Source organism: Narcine bancroftii, chromosome 2 (assembly GCF_036971445.1).
Source record: "Narcine bancroftii isolate sNarBan1 chromosome 2, sNarBan1.hap1, whole genome shotgun sequence".
Taxonomy (NCBI): Eukaryota; Metazoa; Chordata; class Chondrichthyes; order Torpediniformes; family Narcinidae; genus Narcine; species Narcine bancroftii.
In genome coordinates, this window is record NC_091470.1 from 20,388,144 (window position 1) to 20,394,143 (window position 6,000).

The window sequence follows — 6,000 nt, forward strand, 5'->3', positions numbered from 1 at the left end:
AATAGATTAAGAGATGGGGAAGTGCAGAGAGACCTAGGGGTACTTGTACATCAGTCTCTGAAGGCGAGCATGCAGGTACAGCAGGCGGTTAAAAAGGCAAATGGTATGTTGGCCTTCATTGGAGTATTGTGTGCAGTTTTGGTCACCTTATCAAAGGAAGGGTGTTCTTGCAATGGAGGGAGTGCAGAGGCGATTCACCAGGCTGATATTTGGAATGGCAGGAATGACTTATGAGGAAAGATTGCGCAAATTGGGATTGTATTCGCTGGAGTTTAGAAGATTGAGAGGGGATCTCATAGAGACCTATAAAATTCTGGCAGGACTGGACAGAATGGATGCAGTTGGGATGTTTCCAATGATGGGAAAATCCAGAACCCGGGGCCATGGTTTGAGGATAATAGGCAAACCATTTAGGACCAAGATGAGGAGGAATTTCTTTACCCAGAGGGTGGTGAATCTGTGGAATTCATTGCCACAGAGGGCAGTAGAGGCAGGTTCATTAAATATTTTTAAGAGGGAATTAGATCTATTTCTTCAGTATAAGGGTATTAAAGGTTACGGAGAGAAGGCGGGGACGGGGTACTGAACTTTAAGATCAGCCATGATCTCGTTGAATGGTGGAGCAGGCTCGAAGGGTCGAATGACCTACTCCTGCTCCTATCTTCTATGTTTAAGACATTGTGGTCACACAGGGATAGAAAAGATATGAAGCTGGAAAGTCTGAATATTTGTTATCTATCTACCTTTTGATTTCTTATCTTTTAAATTTAATGTATACTACAGAAGTCCTTAAATCCAGACTGCTTGGGAATTAAGTCAGTCCTGATTTTTGGATTTTCCGGATTCTTAGGCAGTGCTTTTAAAATTCATATTGAAAGAGGAATAAAGAAGAGATGAACAGGTAAGTTTTGATAGTTTATTCATTAGCAAATATGGAATGCTTCATTTATCAAAACAAAGAGTTTTAAATAAAAATAAAGTCATGTAGTGGCAGCTACACGGCTACTGAAATAACACACAACCAGACGGGTTGAGCTCAGTGAGCAGAACTGATTTATTGCAGGCTGCCTGGTTGGTCTTATACTCCCAGCCCGGATATGGCTTGAGAACCGCGCTGGGGGTGCTGACGTCACCAGAGCATCACGTGGGTCCGTAAGCGCGGGCTTCTGAGCCCGCTGCAGAGGTCGAAGGGGAAACCCCCGATGGCACCATTTTGGCCGGCTGCCCCGCCGCGTGTGTTACAAGTGGGGCCGGTTCGCCTGCCTAACGGCGTGCCGCCACAGTCAATACTTAATAAAAATATAAACAATTTTTTTTCACTGCAAAAAAGAGCATATAATCTTTGAAATTATGTTTAAAATTAACATTGAAAAAGAAAAATATAGTATACAAGTGAATTTCTGTGTGATTAAATTCAGATTTCATATTTAATGTCAGAGTACATGCATGACATCACATACAACCCTGTGATTCCATTTTCCTGCGGGCGCAGCAGAATTACCTCTAATTGATAGTGCAAAAAAATAAACTGTACACACCATAAATATGTAAATAAATTTAAAAACTGTAAACTGATAACAAATGTAAACAAACTGACTGTGCAATACAGAGAGAACAAAAAGAAAATCAATAAAGTGCAGAAGTAAGAGGCCTTAAATGAGTCTTTGAGTTTGTCATTGGGGAGTCTGATGCAGTTCGTAATCCTGGTGGTGTACGTCTTGTGGCACCTATACCTATTTCCTGATGGCAGCAGTGAGAACAGAGTATTTGTTGGGTGGTATGGGTCTTTGATGATTGCTGCTGCTCTTTGACAGTAGTGTTTCCTGTAGATGTGCTCAAGAGTGGGGAAGGTTTTGTCTGGGATGTTCTGGGCTATGTCACTACCTTTCGGAGAGCTTTACACTCCGGGGTTTTGGTACCTCTATACCAGACCGCAATGCAGCCGGTCAGCACACTTTCCACCAAACCTCTGTAGAAATGTCATACCAAACCTCGATAAGCTCCTGAGGAAGCAGAGGCACCAACAGGCTTTCTTCACAATGCCATTGGTGTGTTGGGTCCAGGAAAGGTCCTCTGAGATAGTGACTCCCAATAACTTAAATTTGCTCACCCTCTCCACCTCTGATCCCCTAATGATCACTGGATTGTATTCCTCTGGCTTTCCTTTCCTTTTTTTTTTAAAGACTTTATTTAAAATTTTTATAACATGAATACAATAAAGAATTACCTTTAAAGAAAAATAGAAAAAAAAATTTAAAGGTATGATTACAATATTACATCAGAAAACTACACAAAATAACCCCCCCCCGTTAATTGTAACACAATATTAATAGTCTAACTTAAAATTAGTCCAACCCTCCCCCCAAAATAAAGAGTGAAGAGTTAATAAAATTGACAATATTATATATGAAAAAAAAATACCCACTTACAAAAAAAGAGATAAAACTTAACCTAAAAAAATTCTAACAACAACAACAAAAAAAATTGTCAATACTAAAATATCACACTTAAACATATATTTAAATCAAACTTAAATGCATATAATTAGCAAACGGAGTCCACTTTAACTTATAAAAAGACATCTTATCCTGAATTGAAAAAGATATCCTTTCCAAAGTCAAACAAAATTTCATTTCCAAATACCACTTATCTCTTCTTTGGCTTGGCTTCGCGGACGAAGATTTATGGAGGGGGTAAAAAGTCCACGTCAGCTGCAGGCTCGTTTGTGGCTGACCAGTCCGATGCGGGACAGGCAGACACGATTGCAGCGGTTGCAAGGGAAAATTGGTTGGTTGGGGTTGGGTGTTGGGTTTTTCCTCCTTTGCCTTTTGTCAGTGAGGTGGGCTCTGCGGTCTTCTTCAAAGGAGGCTGCTGCCCGCCAAACTGTGAGGCGCCAAGATGCACGGTTTGAGGCGTTATCAGCCCACTGGCGGTGGTCAATGTGGCAGGCACCAAGAGATTTCTTTAGGCAGTCCTTGTACCTTTTCTTTGGTGCACCTCTGTCACGGTGGCCAGTGGAGAGCTCGCCATATAATACGATCTTGGGAAGGCGATGGTCCTCCATTCTGGAGACGTGACCCATCCAGCGCAGCTGGATCTTCAGCAGCGTGGACTCGATGCTGTCGACCTCTGCCATCTCGAGTACCTCGACGTTAGGGGTGTGAGCGCTCCAATGGATGTTGAGGATGGAGCGGAGACAACGCTGGTGGAAGCGTTCTAGGAGCCGTAGGTGGTGCCGGTAGAGGACCCATGATTCGGAGCCGAACAGGAGTGTGGGTATGACAACGGCTCTGTATACGCTTATCTTTGTGAGGTTTTTCAGTTGGTTGTTTTTCCAGACTCTTTTGTGTAGTCTTCCAAAGGCGCTATTTGCCTTGGCGAGTCTGTTGTCTATCTCATTGTCGATCCTTGCATCTGATGAAATGGTGCAGCCGAGATAGGTAAACTGGTTGACCGTTTTGAGTTTTGTGTGCCCGATGGAGATGTGGGGGGGCTGGTAGTCATGGTGGGGAGCTGGCTGATGGAGGACCTCAGTTTTCTTCAGGCTGACTTCCAGGCCAAACATTTTGGCAGTTTCCGCAAAGCAGGACGTCAAGCGCTGAAGAGCTGGCTCTGAATGGGCAACTAAAGCGGCATCATCTGCAAAGAGTAGTTCACGGACAAGTTTCTCTTGTGTCTTGGTGTGAGCTTGCAGGCGCCTCAGATTGAAGAGACTGCCATCCGTGCGGTACCGGATGTAAACAGCGTCTTCATTGTTGGGGTCTTTCATGGCTTGGTTCAGCATCATGCTGAAGAAGATTGAAAAGAGGGTTGGTGCGAGAACACAGCCTTGCTTCACGCCATTGTTAATGGAGAAGGGTTCAGAGAGCTCATTGCTGTATCTGACCCGACCTTGTTGGTTTAGAAATATCTAAAGTTAGTATATTTCTATCTTTCCAAGTAAGTGCTATACATTTCTTAGCCACAACTAAAGCTAAATAAATAAATGAAATCTGATAATCCTCTAAACCTAAATCGATTAATGATTGCATGTTCCCTAATAAAAATATATCGGGATCTAATACAAGATGGATATTATATAAATTGTTAAAAACAGATTGAATACCTTTCCAAAGCTGTTGCAATCGATCACAAAGCCAAACAGTATGCAAAAAAGTATTGGCCATCTGATCACATCGAAAACAAGAATCCAACTTACTAAAACCAAATTTTTTAACTTTCTCCGGCGTTAAATATAGCTGATGAATAAAATTATAATTAATCTTCGCTAGTCTAGCATTAATTAATTTCCGAATACTATTCTGACAAATTTCCATCCAAGCTTCTTCAGCTATTTTATGTCCTAAATCTTTTTCCCATTTCAACTAATCTTTATCCCAGTCTTTTTTATTATCAATTTCTTGTAAAATACAATACAAATCAATATATATCCCTTTTTTGGTATTGAAAGTACATATTCTTCAAAACTAGATTCAGGCAATAAAATCATATGTCGACCACATAACTGTTTTACAAAAGATCTTAATTGATAATATACAAATATAGAATTTGCACTAATACCATATTTCCTTTGTAATTCATCAAAGGAACAAAAACATCCCTCAGAAAAACAGTCAGATAAATTTTTTATTCCCTTCTTTTCCCATTGTTTCAAAGTGGCATTGGAGACCGTAAAAGGAACAAGTTGATTATTATATAATGGCAATCTTCCAGAATATATATTTTTAAGTCCCAATTTTTTAAGTTTACTTGTCCATAAATTCAATAAATGTTTCAATATTGGCACATCATAAGTTTGTAATAAATTTTTATTCCATCGAAACAAAAACTCATGAGGAAATTTTTCTAAAATAACCACCATTTCTATTTTTACCCAACTAGGTGGGTCGTCCATATTCATTAATACACTAAGAAATTTGAATTGAGCTGCTTCATAATAATGCTGAAAATTCGGTAATCTTAAACCTCCAAATTGAAAATCCCATATCAATTTTCTCATTGCTACTCTTGGAAATTTTCCCTTCCATAAGAATTCTCTAATCGCTTTATATAAATCCTTAAAAAAAACTTAAAAAAAAATAAGGAATTGATTGAAACAAATATTGGATTCTCGGAAAAATATTCATTTTTATGGTATTAATCCTCCCTAGTAAACCCAAAGGGAGATCCCTCCACCTAATCAAATCTAATTTAATCCTTTTTATTAAAGGAAAATAATTAATTGAATATAATTCTTGAAATTCCATATTAACATTAATTCCTAAATATTTAATTTGTGTAGTCCACTTCAAATTTGTAATATTTTTATATACTGAATAATCAACTTTACAAATTGGTAAAATTTCACTTTTAGCCCAATTTACTTTGTAACCAGATAATTGGCCATAAATTTCTAAACATTCTTGAATTGCAGGTAAAGAAATATCCGGATCCACCAAATATAATAAAACATCATCAGCAAATAAATTAATCTTATATTCCTCATTCAGAACTCTCATACCTTTAACATTTTCATTTTGATGTATTAATTGTGCTAAAGGTTCAATAACTATAGCAAATAAAGCAAGTGACAACGGACATCCTTGTCTAGTAGATCTTGTCAAACTAAAAGATTCTGAAATTTGGCCATTAACAGCAATTCTAGCCTTGGGGTTATTATATAAAGCCTTTATCAACCCAATAAATGAAGAACCAAAACAAAATTTCTCAAGTACTTTGAATAGAAACTTCCATTCCACTCTATCAAAAGCCTTTTCTGCATCCAATGAAACCACTATTGGATAATTCAACTGAAATTTAGATTTATTTATCCGTAAAATATTATCTGACGCATACCTGTTTTTTATAAATCCCGTTTGATCACCATGTATAATTTTAGGCAGATATTGAGCTAATCTATTAGCCATAATTTTAGCTACAATTTTATAATCTACATTTAACAATGAAATTGGTCTATAAGAAGAAACCTGTAAAGGGTCTTTATCTTTTTTTGATATAACC